Raw genomic sequence first — 18,532 nt, 5'->3', positions numbered from 1 at the left:
TAAGGCTAAGCTGAGTGGCACATTCTTGACCTTTCATCTAAATACCAAGGAGGGGGTTGTCCAGAAGCTTCCTGTTTTCCCTTATCTCTTCCTGCCTTCCTAGCTGGGGACCTACCTGGATACCAAGGTGGGGGTTATCCAGGGTTTCCCTTATCTCTTCCTACCTTCCTAGCTTGAGACCCACCGGGATACCAAGGTGGGGGTTGTCCAGGGTTTCCCTTATCTCATTTCCTTTTCACTAGTTGTCAGCATTCAAGCAGAATGCTTAGTCACCCCAGGAGTTAGCATTTTCGGGTCCTAGGGACATCATGCACCATCAGCACTCAGGCAAACTGCCTAGACACTGGGGAACCTTATGTCTTGCATAGTCTATATGCAGCATGGTTACATAATCTATGTGTGTTATAGCTATGTGAGCACCTATGGCAATGCACTAGATGACCTTTAAAAAGCAGACATACCGGCATGCTTCTGTGGCAGGGTCTTTGGTGTTCCACAGGACTCCTCCCTGCCCCCACTGCCATAGTCCTTTTGTCTCCTCTGTCCTTGGAATACCACCTGTCCCTGTTTCAGTGCTGAGGAGTTCTGTCCAGAGAGGTGAGTGGATGCTCACCGGGGCGGTCTGTCCCAAAAGAGAGCGCAGCCCCCCGACCTCAGCTTCTGCAGCAGGGTCTAGGGTGTTCCACGGGACTCCTCCCTGCCCCCACTGCCTTAGCCCTTTTGTCTCCTCTGTCCTTGGAATAACAGATGTCCCTGTTTCAGTGCTGAGGAATTCTATCCAGAGAGTGCTGCGGAGTTCTGTCCAGAGAGTGCTGAGGAGTTTCATCCAGAGAGGGGGAGATGGACAGGCGCCAATGCAAGAATTACTCCAACAACACAAAAGGCAACAAGACATCACCAGAATCCAGGGATCACGAAACTAGAAGAATTGAACACCCTACTCCAGAAGAAATAGAAGAAATCGACTCTAAGCGGAGCTTTATGGAAATAATAGAGGAACTTAAACAGGAGGTGAAAATCTGCCGTAAAAAAATGGAAGAGAATTATAACAAAAAGTTTGAAGAAATGAGTAAATCCGTAAAAGAAATTCTGGGAAACCAAGAAAAAACAATCAAACAGGTAATGGAAACAGTTCAAGATTTGAAAACTAAAATGGAGGCAATGAAGAAAACACAAACCAAGGGTTGGCTGGCTATAGAAAACCTAGGTAAATGAACAGAGACTTCAGAAACAAGCATAACCAACAGAATACAAGAGATAGAAGAACGACTCTCAGACTCTGAAGACACCATAGAGAAAATAAACGCTCTGACCAAAGAAAACAGCAAATCCAACAAATTCTCATCACAGAACATTCAGGAAATGTGGGACACAATAAAAAAACCAAATCTAAGAATAATAGGGATTGAAGAAGGAGAAGAATTGCAGATCAAAGGTCCAGAAAATATATTCAACAAAATTATAGAAGAAAACTTCCCCAACCTAAAGAACGATATCCCTATGAAGGTTCAAGAAGCATACAGAACACCAAATAGACTGGATCAAAAAAAAAACCCCTCACCATATAATAATCAAAACACAAAACATTCAGATTAAAGAAAGAATATTAAGAGCTGCAAAGGGAAAAGGTCAAGTAACTTATAAAGGTAACCCTATCAGACTTAACACCAGACTTCTCTATGGAAACCATGAAAGCCAGAAGGTCCTAGATAGGGGTACTGCAGAAACTAAGAGACCATGGATGCAAGCCCAGACTACTATACCCAGTCAAGCTATCATTCACTATCAACGGAGAAAACAAAATATTCCAGGATAAAAACAAATTTAAACAATACGTAACTACTAATCCAGCCTTGCAGAAAGTAATAGAAGGAAAATCACAAACCAAGGAATCCAACATATCCAACACCGCGTACCATAACTCAGATATCTAGCGACCCTTCACAAGCACAACTCAAAGAAGGGAAACACATACACTCTACTACCTCAAAAAAAAATAACCGGAGTCAACAACCACTGGTCATTAATATCACTTAATATCAATGTACTCAATTCACCTATAAAATGGCACAGACTTAGAGATTGAATACAAAAACAGGATCCAACATTCTGCTGTTTACAAGAAACACACCTCAACCAAACACAACTCAACCACAAAGACAGATATTTACTCAGAGTAAAGGGTTGGGAAAAGGTTTTCCAAGCAAACAGAAATAAGAAACAAGCGGGTGTGGCCATTCTAATATCTAACAAAATTGACTTCAAACTAAAATCAATCAGAAGAGATGGAGATGGACATTTCATACTCATAATAGGAACAATTCATGAGGAGGAAGTCTCAATCCTGAATATCTATGCCTCTAATATAAAAGCACCCACTTGTGTAAAAGAAAAACTTTTAGAACTCAAGGCAGTCATCAAACCACACACACTAATAGTAAGAGACTTCAACACACTGCTCTCACCAATGGACAGGTCAATCAGACAGAAACCTAACAGAGAAATAAGAGAATTATTGGAGGTATTGAATCAAATGGACTTAACAGATATCTATAGAACATTCCACCCAAATAGGAAAGAATATGCCTTCTTCTCTGCAGCCCATGGAACCTTCTCAAAAATTGACCAAATACTCTGTAACAAAGCAAACTTCCACAGATACAAAAAAATATTAGTAACCACCTGTATCTTGTCAGATCACCATGGATTAAAGTTAGAATTCAACAACAATGCTACCCCCAGGAAGCCAACCAACTCATGGAAGCTGAATAGTCAACTACTGAATCACCCCTGGGTCAAAAAAGAAATAAAGAAAGAAATTAAAGTCTTCCTTGAATTTAATGAAAATAAAGACACAATATATTGAAACCTATGGGACACTATGAAAGCAGTGCTAAGAGGAAAGTTCATAGCACTAAGTGCCCAATTAAAGAAAACGGAGAAAGCACACATTGGAGACATAACAGCACACTTGAAAGCTCTAGAAAAAAAAAAGAAGCTGATACACCCAGGAGGTCTAGAAGACTGGAAATAATCAAACTGAGGGCTGAAATCAACAAAACAGAAACACAGAAAACAATCCAAAGAATCAATGAAACAAAAAGCTGGTTCTTGGAGAAAATCAACAAGATTGACAAACCCCTATCCAAACTAATCAAATGGCAGAGAGAGAACATGCAAATTAATAAGATCAGAAATGAAAAGGGGAACATAACTACAGACACAAAGGAAATTCAGAGAATCATTAGATCTTACTACGAAAGTTTATAACCACAAGTTGGAAAATGTTAAAGAAATGGACATATTTTTAGATAAGTACCATATACCAAAGTTGAACCAAGACCAGGTGAACAATCTAAATAGACCTGCCAGTCGTGAAGAATTAGAAGCTGTTATCAAAAATCTCCCTACCAAAAAAAGCACAGGACCAGATAGTTTCAATGCAGAATTCTACCAGAACTTCCAGGAAGAGCTAATACCTATACTCCTTAATGTATTTCACAATATAGAAGCAGAAGAATCATTGCCAAACTCTTTTTATGAAGCTACAGTTACCCTGATACAAAACCACACAAAGACACAACCAAGAAAGAGAATTACAGACCAATCTCACTCATGAACATTGACGCAAAAATACTCAATAAAATACTGGCAAACCGAATCCAAGAACGCATTAGAAAAACTATCCATTATGATCAAGTGGGCTTCATCCCAGAGATGCAGGGCTGGTTCAACATATGCAAATCAATCAATGTAATCCATCATATAAATAAACTGAAAGAAAAAAACCATATGATCATTTCATTGAATGCTGAAAAAGCATTTGACAAAATTCAACACCCCTTTATGATAAAGGTGTTGGAGAGATTGGGTATACGAGGATCATACCTAAATATAATAAAAGCAATATATAGTAAGCCGACAGCTAACATCAAATTGAACGGAGAGAAACTCAAAGCCATTCCATTAAAATCAGGAACACGACAAGGCTGTCCACTCTCTCCATACCTCTTCAATATAGTGCTTGAAGTTCTAGCAATAGCAATAAGACAACATAAGCGGATCAAGGGGATTCTAATTGGAAAAGATGAAGTTAAACTTTTGTTATTTGCAGACGATATGATAGTGTACATAAGCGACCCCAAAAACTCTACCAAAGAACTCCTACAGCTGATAAACATCTTTAGTAATGGGGCAGGATGCAAGATCAACTCCAAAAAATCGGTTGCCCTCCTATACACAAAGGATAAAGAAGCAGAGAGGGAAATCAGAGAAACATCACCTTTCATGATAGCCACAAATAGCATAAAATATCTTGGGGTAACTCTAACCAAGGAATTGAAAAACCTATTTGACAAGAACTTTAAGTCCTTGAAGAAAGAAAATGAGGAGGATACCAGAAAATGGAAAGACCTCCCCTGCTCTTGGATTGGGAGAATCAACATAGTAAAAATGACAATTCTACCAAAAGCAATCTATAGATTCAATGCAATTCCCATCAAAATACCATCAAACTTCTTCACAGACCTTGAGAGAACAATAATCAAGTTTATATGGAAAAACAAAAAACCCAGGTTAGGCAAAACAATCTTATACAATAAAGGAACTTCTGGAGGCATTACCATCCCTGACTTCAAACTCTATTACAGAGCTACAGTATTGAAAACAGCTCGGTATTGGCATAAGAACAGAGAAGTCGACCTATGGAATTGAATAGAAGACCCGGATATTAACCCACAAACCTATGAACATCTGATTTTTGATTAGGGAGCTAAAGGTATACAATGGAAGAAGGAAAGCATCTTTAACAAATGGTGCTGGCATAACTGGATGTCAACCTGTAGAAGGATGAAAGTAGATCCATATCTATCACCATGCACAAAACTCAAGTCCAAATGGATTAAAGACATCAGCATTAATCTGACCACTTTGAACCTGATAGAGGAGAAAGTGGGATGTAGTCTACAAGATATAGGCACAGGAGACCACTTCCTAAGTAGAACCATAGTAGCACAGACAAAAAGAAAATCAATGAATAAATGGGACCTACTGAAACTGAGAAGCTTCTGTAAAACAAAGGACACTGTCAGTAAGACAAAAAGGCAACCAACTGATTGGGAGAAGATCTTCACCAACCCCTCATCAGACAAAGGTCTGATCTCCAAATATACAAAGAACTCAAGAAACTAGACACTAAAATTTTTATTAACCCAATTAAAAAATGAGGTACTGAACTGAACAGAAAATTCACAACAGATGAACTTCGAATAGCCAAAAGACACTTAAGGTCATGTTCAACTGCCTAAGCGATCAGGGAAATGCAAATCAAAACAACTTTGAGATACCATCTTACACCTGTCAGAATATCTAAACTTAAAATCACAAATGATAGCCTATGCTGGAGAGGATGTGGAATGAGGGGAACACTCATCCATTGTTGGTGGGAATGCAATCTTGTACAGCCACTGTGGAAATCAGTGTGGCGGTTTCTCAGGAAACTGAGAGTCAACCTCCCCCAGGACCCAGCAATTCCACTCTTGGGAATATACCCAAGAGATGCCCTATCATACTACAAACGCATTTGTTCAACTATGTTCATAGCTGCGCTATTTGTAATAGCCAGAACCTGGAAACAAGCTATGTGCCCCTCAATAGAAGAATGGTTAAAAAAGGTGTGGAATATATACACATTACAGTTTTACTCAGCGGTAAAAAACAATGACATCTTGAATTTTACATGCAAATGGATGAAAATTGAAAACGCTTTACTGAGTGAGGTAACCCAGACCCAAAAAGAGGAACATGGTATGTACTCACTCATAAGTGGATTCTAGCCATAGTTAAAGGTCTTTGAGCCTTTAATTTATGATCCTAGAGAAGCTAAATAAAAAAGGTGAACCTGAAGAAAATCATATAGTTATCCTCCTGGATATTGGAAGTAGACAAGATTGCCAGGCAAACTTGGGTGCACGGGGGGTGGGGGGTGGAAGTAAGGGGAGATGCTTAGGGAGAAAGGAGAAGGGGAGGATTGGGGATGGCTTGGGGGAATGAGATGGGGGGGAAGGAAGGATGGATATGGGAGCAGGGAAGTATATATCTCAACTAGGGGAGCCATTTTAAGGTTTGCAAGAGACTTGATTCTGGAAGGATTCTCAGACCCAAGGAGAGGTCCCCAGATTGTTCCCTGGGCAGCAGAGGAGAGGGTACCTGATCTGGCCTTGGCTCATAACCATACTGATGAATATTTTGCATATCACCATAGAACCATCATCTGGTGATGGATGGAGATAGAGACAGATACACATACTGGAACACTGGACTTAACTCCCTAGTTCCAAATGAGAAGCAGAAGGAGGGAAAACGTGAGCAAGATAGGCAGGACCAGAGGGAACCTTCATCTGATGATAGATGGCGATAGAGTAGGAGACCCACATTGGAGCACTGGACTGAGCCTCCAAGGTCCAGATGAAGAGCAGAAGGAGGCAGAACATGAAAAAGGAAATCAGGACCGCGAGGGGTGCGTTCACCCACTGATACAGGGGACTGATCTAATGAGAGTTCACCAAGGCCAGCTGGACTGGGACTGAATGAGCATGTAATCAAACCGGATTCTCTGAATGTGGTTGACATGGGGGCCGACTGAGAAGCCATTTACAATGGCACTGGGTCTTGTTTCATCTGCGTGTACTGGCTTTTTGGGATTCTAGTCTGTTTGGATGCTCACCTTCCTAGACATGGAGGGAGTGGGGAGGAATTTGAACTTCCCACAGGGCATGAAACCCTGACTGCTCTTAGGACTGAAGAGGGAGGAGGAGAGGGAGTGGGGGCGGGAGGAGAGGGAGTGGGGGGAATGGGAGGGTTTGGGGAGGAGGGGAAGAAGTGGAAAGTTTTATAAACAAATAAATAAATAAAAGATAAATAAAAAAAAGCAGACACACCTGATTCACTCTCTCATCATGTTGCTTTCAGACAGGCCTGTACATTACCTTCTTTCTACTGCCCCTTACTCTGTTAATAAAACTCTTAAAGTGACTTTTGGTGTGTATCTTGTGATCCATTCTCATTCTCAGTAATATCATTGGTGCTGAGACTCGACAGACTCTCCAGCTACCTCACACTCTGAGCCCATGTGCCGGCAACCTGGACTGGGTTTTTCCTCAACTGCCCAGATTCCATCTGCCTGGCTGCTAGATCATAGACACAATACTGCCTATTTCGATTGGTGAATACCACCCTCCCAGTTGTTATAAATATTTCCTTGAACCTGTGTGAGTGACCATTGATTATGGGAGTGACCATTGATCGTGGAAGTGACTGTTGATCATACGGAATCCTTCTGGTGGTCCTGGCTATAAAAGTTTACCCAGGCACTGCCCTTAATGTTACTACTGGTCCCTTTCCCTGACAATCATCTCCAGCAATTCCCTATGACTGAGGACTGAGACTTTGTTTCTCATACTGGACTTTGTCCCTCATTCCTTGTTGCTCGGATTATTGTCCTTTGGTCTAATTAGCACGAGCCCCTGCTTCCTGCTCTAACCAGACATGGAGTGGCTTGAACCAGTTCACTCGATCCTGTGTTGTCTAAGGGACACCTGTGATTAATACTTTATTAATTGGATCTCATTTATTTTTTCATTATTATTTAGAGTTTTCTCTAACTCAGCTATGGAAAATAAGCCGTGAAATAATATAAGCCCGGCTTCCCCTCTGGGATGTCTTTTAAAAACCCTTAAACTTCTTAGCTTAATGTCCTACTTAAAGACTCTAGAACTTATCTGCCTTTGCACTGAAAAATGATCTAAGCACCCCTTAGATAACAAGCTAAAATGGCTGCCTAGAGGCTCCTTAGACACTGAGATTTTATGGTAACTTTCTAACTTCAGCCAGTAAATAGGGAAATAGAAAGAGTTTCCATATATCCAAGTCTTCGTTTATCTTAGTTCTAATCTCTCTGTCCTTGCCTACTGCTCACCTGTCAATGTGTCCCTAGCTATGCCATCTAATCCAAAGGAACACCTCTTCTTCTGCTCTGGACCCTGCTAAAGAACCCCCACCTTTTCAACCTCAGCAGAAAGCTACTCCTTCAGCCTCTCCAGCTTTTCCCTCCTCTCCAACAACTGTTTTCAGCCCCTCTGGCTCCTTCCTCCTTTCCAGTACAATGCCACTGCAACCACCTAACTCTAGCACCTACTTCCACTCCTGCTCTCACATTCCGTGGTGCTACTAAGGACCTCCACCCTAGCCAAACCAATCCAGCCACAATTCTCTCTTTGTGAGAGGTAGTCAGAGTGGATAGACTGATCAAGGTACAGATCAATGTCTCACTATCAGAACTCTCTCAGATAGAACGAAACTGGGTTCCTTCACATCTAATTCTATCTTTCTCATAAAACAATTCCAATACATTACCCAATCGTTCAATAATTGTTTGTTTGTTTGTTTAATTGGTTGGTTTAGTTTGGTTTTGGTTTTTCGAGACAGGGCTTTTCTGTAGCTTTGGAGCCAGTCATGGAAGTAGTTCTCATAGACCAGGCTGGCCTCAAACTCCCATAGATCTGCCTGTCTCTGCCTCCTGAGTGCTGGGATTAGAGGAGTCTGCCACCACCACCTGACCACATTGCCCAGTTTTATTGCTTCACCTTTCATGATATAAATTATCCTAACTAATATTCTACTTCCTTAGGAGCACAGACAAGTTTGGGAGCAAGCTAGAATACCTGCAGATGGAATTTACAAGACTTATGTGGCTCATCCCCCAGGGTGGAGGCAGTCCCTGATCAAGACCCACACTGGCATTATTACAACACCCCAGGTGGCAATCTAGCTACAGATCAGTTTACAACTTGCCTCCTGGCGGTTCTCCACAAGGTTGCCCTAAAGCCAAAGCCACTGAATTATGAAAAACTCCTGGACATTATTTAGCACAAATAGGAAAATCTGTCTCAGTTCTTAGAAAACCTCACAAAGGTTCTCTTGTAGTACACTAACCTAGATCCTGAAAACCCAGAGGACAGACAGCTCCATATGACCCATTTTTCTTCAGACCTTCCCTGACATTAGGGCTAAGCTTAAGTATCTGGAGAGAAGCCCCCAACTCCACAGGCAGAAGTCTTAGTGTTGGCCTTTAATCTGTACTATGCAAGAGATGATAAAGCCCATAAACAAAAATACCAAATGCTGGCCAAGGTTATCTAGCCGCTGTGGTGACTGCCCATGTTCCCTGGCCCCTTGGGGCTACAGGGCTACTAGGATTCTGTTTTAAATGTGGAGACAATGAGCATGGGACCTGGCATGTCCTAATTTTTACCTTGGTCCCCCTAAACCTTATCCAAAGTGCCATCAGGAGGGGCATTGAACAATCAATTGTTTCCATACACCTTGTAACCTGGAGACATCAGACACAGACCATCTTTCACCTGACCTTCTAGGCATGGCCACAGACAATTGACGATGCCTGGGCTCCCTTGACCTGACTGTCATCTCTACCAGGGAAGCATGGGTTGCCATCACAGTCTTGGGGCAGTTCATATCCTTTCTCTTGGACACTAGAGCCACATACTTGTTACTTAGGGAATGTTGGGGACCTACCTCTCTTTTACATTTCCCTATTGTTGGGGTACGGAGATAGCTTTACCTACTTTATCAGACCTCACCACTCAATTGCATATTCAGGGATATTCCTCTCATTCACTTTTGGGTGTGCCAACCTGCCCTGTACCACTAATAGGAAGAGGTGGTTTTTGTTTTTTGTTTTTGTTTGTTTGTTTGTTTGTTTTGTTTTGTTTTTGCCATAGTGGGAGCTTCTATTTCAATTGCTCCCTCCATTCTCCTAACCCCAGGCTCATCAGAAGCTCCTCTCCTCCTCCTAGCCTCTCACTCTACTGGTTCCAAGATGTCATTTTCTTTGGCAGCTTCTCAGGTGGACCCCAAGTCTGGGACACTCAAAACCCTTCTGTTGCTAAACACTATTCCCCCATTGTGGTCCAATTATAGAATCCTACCAGCTACATTACTCAAGCTCAGTACCAGCTCTCACTCCAGAGCATTTGGGGACTTAAGCCTGTCATCTCTGACCTTGTAAGAAAAAGGCTACTTTGTCTCACCTCTTCTCTTTTCAATATCCCTTTACTTTCAGTTAAGAAATCTAATGGAATCAACCACCAGGTTCAAGACTTCTGTCTCATGAATTCAGAGTGATCCCTCTCTATCTTGTAGTGCCTAACTCTCACACATTTCTTTTTATGATTCATTCAAGAACCTTTCATTTCTCAGTTCTGAATCTCAACAATGCCTTTTTCTCTATACCTCTCAGTTCTCAGTCTCAAAATATCTTTGCTTTCACCTGAACAGATCTTGATACCCACCTCTCCGCACAGTTCACATGGATTGTCCTACCCCAGGGATTCCAGGACAGTCTACACCTATTTGTCCTGGCTCTTGCTTATGATCTACTCTTGCTGTCTCTCCCCAAATCTAAATTAATACAGTATGTAGATGATAGTTTACTTGGCAGACTGTCCTTAGAAATTAGCCAAACTAATACCTCTGCTCTTTTAAATTTCATCTTCAGTGGGGGTTACTGAGTCTTACCTTCCAAGGTCTGACTGTGTATTCCTCAGGTAAACTACTTGGCATTATCATCCTTACTCAGAAAACTATTACTGTAGACAGAAAAAAAGCTAATCCACCTCTTGCTGTCCCTTCTACTAAAGAGGAGATTTTTTTATTATTCTTAGAATCCTAGCAACAATAAACTAATCTGTTGGCTTCCTGCATTCCAGGATCCCCTCTTTTTCTCTCCCTTCACACCCTTTATATGAGGCAGCTCTTGACTCTCCACAGAACCCCTCCCACATTCCATTAGTAAGCACTTTCAGAGACTCCAACAGACTCTACTTCAGGTTCCAGCTCTTCATCTCCCAGACCTAACACATACTTTCTCCCTCTATGTAACAGAGAAGGAGGAATATGCTCTTGGGGTCTAAGGCCATCAGTTGGGACCCTCCTTTTCATATGGAGCACACCTGTCACAAAACTTAGATCTTACCACTCAGAGCTGGGCACAATGCATACGCGCTTTAGCAGCTGCTGAGCTCCTTATTTGTGAATCAAAGAAACTAATCTTTGGGTTACCCATCACTATCTTCTCCCACCACAACCTGTTTCATCTCTTAACTCATAAATACTTACAAACTTACCTCCTTCCCAAGCTTTCTCTCCAAGCGGCACTAGTAGAAAATGCCACATTTATTATCCAATCTTGCCCACCTCTCAATATCTCAAATCTTTTCCCTCAACCTAACACTGACTACTCTCCATCGCATTCCTGCATTGAAACCTTAGAGCAACTACTGCCCCACCCTTACACATACAGAAGGGCACATTGCCTCAGACCACCTTTACCTGGTATACAGGTGGCAGTTCCTTTTTAATGAGGGGACCTGTAAAGAGGGCTATGACATAGTGTCAGATACTGGTGTGGTGGAGGCACAAGCATTCCCTGCTCATACAACTAATCAACAGACAGAGTTAATAGCTCTCACCTACACCTTCCAATTGGCACAGAGAGAATTGCTAAATGTTTACACAGATTCCAAACATGTGTTTTATATCCTTCTATCCCATGCTGCTATTTGGAATAAGCACAGGCTTCTTACACAAAAGGAGAATCCTAACTAACTCAGGCCACTTTACGTCCATATTAAAGGCCTTCCATCTACCAAAGCTATAGGAATTATTCACTGCCAGACTCATCAGACTGATAGTTCCATTGTCTCGAAGGGAAATAACCGATCTGACCAGGCAGTCAGGATAGCAACCGTCCTAGGTCCAGACTCACCTCATCCACCTCAGGGAGTATATCGAGTACCACCCACAGTCACCCCTGACACTTGGCAAACTCTGTTCGACCTACACCAGCTCTTATATCCTAATAGTCAGACTCTGTCTCATTTTGTCAAAGTTCACACTAGGCCATTCCTGAGAACTTACATTTCTTAAAAGCTATCACTGCTTTTTGTAAAATCTGTCAAAAGTCAGATCCCAAGTACAAATAAGGTAGTTTCCTTTTCCTACTCACCAGGAACTCCCTTCAAGGAACTGACTGGCAGCTTAATTTTATGCATGTGCAGATGTGTTAAGTACCTCCTGGTTTTAGTAGATACCCTGTCTGGATGAATAGAAGCATTTCCAACCACAAACAGGAGAGCTCAGACAGTTTCTGAAGTCCTTCTCCAGGAAATTATTCACTGGCTTTGAATTCCAACCTCTCTTCAATTGGACAATGGCCCTGAGTTTACCTCTCAGATCTCTCAAACTCTATCTAGGGCTTTCAACATCCCTTGGCATTTTCATATCCCCTATTATCCTCAGCCCTCAGGGAAGGTAGAACATAATCTCTCCTTTTAAAAAATCTTGTTAAAATGTCACAGGAATTCACCGTGACTGGGTAAAGCTTTTGCCTTTGGCTCTTCTCAGGCTCTGGCCTCTCCCCAAATGACCACTTTCCATCTCACCCTTTGAACTCATGGAAGGGTAGCCAGTTGTGACTCCCAGTCTACATCGATCATGTGCCAATCCCTGTTCATCACCTGCTGTGGGACAATGGTCTTTTATCCTGTCACTTGTTTTATTTTTAATAAAATGCTGATTGGCCAGTAGCAAGGCAGGAAGTTGAGGTGGGGCAATAAGAATGCTGGGAAGAGGCAAATATAGTCTGCAGTCATGACCCAGATGGAGAGGAAACAAGATGTAACTGTGTCACCAAAAAAGGTACCAAGCCAAGTGGCTAACTCAGACAAGAATAATGGTCTAATGTAAGTTATAAGAATTAGCTAATAATCTTGTTGATTTTCTCAAAGAACCAGCTCTTTCTTTCATTGATTCTTTGTATGTTCTCTTTCTTTCTATTGTGGTGATTTTAGCTCTCAATTTGATTACTTCCTATCTTCTCCTGGGTGAGTTTGCTTGATTTAGTTCTAGAGCTTTCAGATGTGCTGTAAAGTCATGAAAATGAGCTTTTCCATTTTCTTTATGTGGGCACTTAGTGCTATGAACTTTTCTCTTAACACTGCTTTCATAGTGTCCCATAGGTTTGGATATGTGGTGCCTTCACTTTCATTGAATCCGAAGATGATTTAATTTCTTTCTTTATTTCTTCCTTGACTCAGGGGTGGTTCAGTAGTTGACTGTTCAATTTTTATGAGTTTGTAGGTTTTCTGAGAGAAGTGTTGTTGTTAAATTCTAACTTTAATCCCTGTTAATCTGATTAGAGGAAGGGGTTAGTTCAACTTTTTTGTATCTGGAGGTTTGCTTTGTTACAGAGTATATGATCAATTTTAGAGAAGGTTCCATGAGGCGCTGAGAAGAAGGTATATTCTTTTGTGTTTGGGTGGAATGTTCTATAGATATCTGTTAAGTCCATTTGGTTCATTACATCTGTTATTTCTCTTATTTCTCTGTTAAGTTTCTGTCTGGTTGACCTGTCCATTGATGAGAGCAGAGTGTTGAAATCTGCTACTATTAGAGTGTGGGGTTTGATGTGTAATTTAAGTTTTAGTAATGCTTCTTTTACATATGTGGGTGTTCTTATATTAGGGTCATAGGTCTTCAGGACTGAGACTTCATCTTGGTGAATTGTTCTGTTATAAGTATAAAGTGTCCTTCTCTATCTCTCCTGATTGATTTTACTTTTTTTTAAAATGCCAATACAATTTCCCAGTCCCTCCCCTCCTCCCATTCCCTCTAAACACCCTCCCACCCCACCCCCATCTAATCTTAAGAGAAGGTAAGGTACTTTGCTTTGTGGAAGGTCCAAGACCCTCTCTACTACATCTAAGCTAAGCAAGGTATACATCCAAAGAGAATATGATCCCCAAAAGCCAGTACATGCAGTAGACATAAATCCCAGTGCCACTGCCAGTGGCTCCTCAGACTGCCTCAGTCATACAACTGTCAACCACATTCAGAGGGACTAGTTAGGGTCCTATGCTTGTTCCTTCCCAGTCCAGCTGGAGTTGATGAGTTCCCAACAGCTCAGGTAAACTATTTCAGTGAATGAACCCTTCATGGTCTTGACCTCTTTGCTCATATTCTCATTCCTTTTTCTTGTCAACTAGACATTTGGGAGCTCAGTCCAGTGCTTTGATGTGGGTCTCTGTCTCTGTTTCCATTTGTTGTTGAATGAAGGTTCTATAGTAATATTTAAGATAATCATCACTCTGACTACAGGGCAAGGCCAGGTCAGTTCGGGTACCCTCTCCTCTATTGATTAGGGACTTAGCTTGGGTCATCCTTGTGGATTTCTGGGAATTTTTCTAGAGCCAGGTTTCTTTCTAACCCCATAATGACTTCCTCAATCAAGATATATCTTTCTTTACTCTCATATCTATCCTTCCTCCATCACAACTATCCCATTCCCTCAAGTTCTCCTCAACCCTCCCCTTCTCTTCTCTTCCCCTTCTCCCCTATCTTCTTTCCCCCACCTCCATGCTCCCAATTTTATCAGGCTATCTTGCCTGTTTCCGATTATTAGGTGGGTCTATATATGTTTTTCTTTGGGTTCACCTTATTACTTAGCTTCTCTAGGATTAGGAACTATATGCTCAATGTTTTTTGGTTATAGCTAGTATCCACTTACGAGTGAGTACATACCATAATCATCCTTTTGAGTCGGAGTTACCTCACTCAAGATAGTGTTTACTATATCCATCCATTTGCATGCAAAATTCAAGATGTCATTTTTTTCCCACTGAGTAGTACTCGAATGCGTAAATGTGCCACACATTTTTTATCCATTCTTCATTTGAGGGTCATCTAGGTTGTTTCCAGGTTCTGGCTATTACAAATAATGCTGCTATGAACACAGATGAACAAATGCTTTTGTAGTATGATTGAGCATCTTTTGGGTATATTCTCAAAAGTGGTATTGCTGAATCCTGAGTTAGGTTAATTCCCAATTTTTTGAGAAATTGCCATACTGATTTCTAAAGTGGTTGTACAAGTTTACATTCCCACTAGCAAGGGATGAGTGTTCCCCTTACTTCACAAGCAAATGGCTTAGCCTCCTTGGGTCCCTGCAGAATTTACATACATAATCTGCATGCAGCATGACCACATAGTCTATGCGTGATGTAACTTTGTGAGCCCCTATAGACGGCCTTTAAAAAGTAGACATGTCCTATCCACTTTCTCTCACCATGTTGCTTTAATACAGGCCTGTGCACTACCCTCTTTTTTTCCTCCCACTGTCTCTGTTAAAGAAACTCTTACAGTGGGTTTCATTGTGCATCTTATGATCCATTCTCACACCTGGAAATATTGGTTTTTATTGTTTTATTTGAAAGAAAGAGAAAACATGAAGTTGGTAAGCAGAAAAATATATGTGCTTTCATTTTGTACTTGTTCTCAAATTATTAGTTTTCTTTATTTACAGATATTTGGGTTGTTCTGAAGAAGCAGAGTAAGCGATTAAGCGTGCTTGCTGGTCTTCCAGAGGACACAAATTCAGTGTCTAGTACCCATGGGTTATCTTACTACATTACTGCTCAACAAAGAGTGGCACAAAGAAGACTCTAATAGAAATGCTAATGTTGATGAAGTTAACGACGCACAGGAAATCTAAAGCCTAGACAAAGACAATCCTGATCCTAAAGAATTCTGACAACAGTGGGGCAGGGATTTATTTTTTAGAGTAGTAATTAACAGAGTAGCTCGCAAAATTGAAAATGCAGTGTTTATGTTGGATATTAGGGTTTTTTTGTTTGTTTTTAAAATATTGTTTGCAACCTATCAGGTGCTTTCAGCTGGGTCAGGAGCATAGAAAAATTAATAGTTTAAAATTAGCATTATGTGGCTTAGTTTATAAAACTGATCAGGTAAGCCTGAAACAAAGAAGGGTTGTGACATTGTTTTCTTAAAGATAAGTTAAACTTAAAAAATGAGGAATGTACAATAGGAAAATGGGATGAGAACATAGTTTTAAGTTGTCTGATAGCATAATTCCTTAGCTGCAAGATCTATCAAACATTCAGGTTCTAAAGGCAAAAAGTATTTTCAAAAAAAAAAAACCATTTATACATTTCTGCATTAACCTATTTAAATTCTTCTTCTGGGAATATTCTTCTTCAGGCAAAAAAATAAATCAGAACTATTGAGAATATGTCACTATCGTACATTTTATAATTTAATAGTGAATCAATTACATATATATATATATATATATATATATATATATATATATATATATACCTTAAAATAAATTACATTTCACAGCACAGTGAGCAGGTATGACTTGACTCAATCTCCACCTTCCAAATGAGAACATGTTTGGAAAAAAGAAGAGGAAAAGATGTAACTCCTTTCTTTTATTCTTCTTTCTCTTGAATCTGAAGATTTTCAATATCATCATTCACTGTTCCTTCTCTAGATCTTTTAGAACATGAGAGGGGGAGGCTGTTCACAATGAAATATTTTGGTCATGTTTTCTGTCAACTTTAATTAATCTGCCAGCATAATTGTTTTCCTTAAAAGTAAAATATAAAGTTAGGATGTCTGAAGAAAAGTCATAAGTGATGTGGGATACATATTTTTATGCAATGAATTTGGGTTTTTTTCATCATTGGTTAATATAATAACTGTTCTGGCTTATGGAAGGGCAGTATAAAGCCTTGTGAAAATCTGAACAGAGAGAGTAAATAGAGTCAGGGAGATAACATGTAGCTGCCGAGGGAGAAAGACACCAGCTGCCAGTCAGAACCTTACAAGCAGGTCACAGCCTCGTGGAGATTCACAGCTTATTAGAAATGAGTTAAGATGTATGAGTTAGCTGAAAAAATATGCTTAATCTATTGTCCAAACACTATTGTAATTAATATAGTTTTGTGCTGTTATTCAGGTCTGGGCAGTCAGGAAATTAAAGCAGTCTCTGCCTATAATATGGAGACACAATGTGGGTCAGTTACATCCACAAAAAGCCTGATAGAGCTTGAGAAGGAATTCTAGACACACGCATACCAAAAATCAATCAAGCAAGCAAACAAAAACAGAGGTAAGCATGGCTTCATGGTATCAACATTTTCTCAGGTGGGTTCTGTTAGATAGAAGCAAGCAGAGGCACAATTCCTTTAAGGGAAGGTTTCCTGACTCAATAATAGCAGGAAAAATTGCACAGCTAGTTTCAGAAAGCTTTGTGGTTTGTGCTCCTTGCACAAACTGCTCAGGCTCTTTCAGGAGATTGAGCACCTATATGGGGTTTGTGGGCAGCATGCTTGGTGGCAGCATGGACCATCTACCTCCCAGAGCTGAGGTAGGGAGGACAACTCCCGCCTGGTATCAAAGAGCTAAAAGTAATTGTACCTCCATTATATTTAAAGGTTAAGAGAGAGAAGTAGAACCAGTATCCAGGATTACTGCAACAATACTGCTTAACTTTTTAAAATACTCCTTTTCAGAAAAAGATTTCAGGTAAACAATAGGACATATTCAGACATAAAAGAACTTATAAACGGGACACAGTGTGTTCAAAAAATGTGCATAGTCTTGGGAGGGAGAAGAGAAAGAGTATAGAGAGGTAAAAATAAAAGCAAAGTCTTTAAAGAGGCAGTGAAAATAATATAAAAGAGTACAGAAAGTCAAAGATTAAAGGGGTAAAGAAAAATAATCCATGTAAAGATGGAAAATACAAAGAGAATCTGGATTATATGTTATTGTGTTTTCTTTGAATTTTTTTTGACCGTGAATGAGCTAAGTACAGAAAGACATTTTATTGTATGGACTGATGAGTTAATCCAAAATAAAGGTATCTTGACTTCAAAATTTGGGTCTAAGGACATGTTGCTTTGGAAAAGAGGTTCTGTTTTTGTTTCCATGGCGAATAGAGAGCTGTGAATTTCTTACCAGCTAATAGGGTTTGGTCAAACAAGACTCTCTGAAGCAATGGCCCAAATGGTCCAACATCCCTGACAGCTTCAGGACTACTTACTGAGATGGACCTGTCACACAGGATACCCTATAAAAGACCTGTTTAACAATGCACCCAATCACCAGGAAGTAGTCTAGAGAACAATGCCCACATTCTCTAAATAATTGTTTAAAAATGTTTGTTTACATTTAAAGGGGAAGTGCTATAAACATGAATACTTTGAATTGTTATGGATCTTGGCTTATTGATACAAATTTAAGGTCTATTTTATTATATGTATATTTCTTCTCTTAACAAAAAATATTGTGTTTCTGCAGCTCATTTAAAATTATAATGTATAATTAAGAAATATAGATTAATAGATATTCATCCATAATGGTCAAGCTTGTAGTCATGTTACTGAGGTTTTCTAGATGTACAGAGATATATTTCAGATGGACAGATATTCTTCAAACCTTTCAAACACTAATAGGAGATGGCATTTAAAATGTTTTAAAAACTTAGGACTTTTTATGACAATAAAAGACGTCTGTTCCTGGGAGCATCAATTTATTTCAAGAGGATGATGAGCATCAAAGAGGCTCCTTAGGGAGTTTATTAGTCATTTGG

Source organism: Myodes glareolus, chromosome 15, assembly GCF_982192425.1.
Source record: "Myodes glareolus chromosome 15, mMyoGla1.1, whole genome shotgun sequence".
Taxonomy (NCBI): domain Eukaryota; kingdom Metazoa; phylum Chordata; class Mammalia; order Rodentia; family Cricetidae; genus Myodes; species Myodes glareolus.
The sequence above is the reverse complement of the archived record's forward strand: the minus strand, read 5'-3'. Positions refer to the sequence as shown.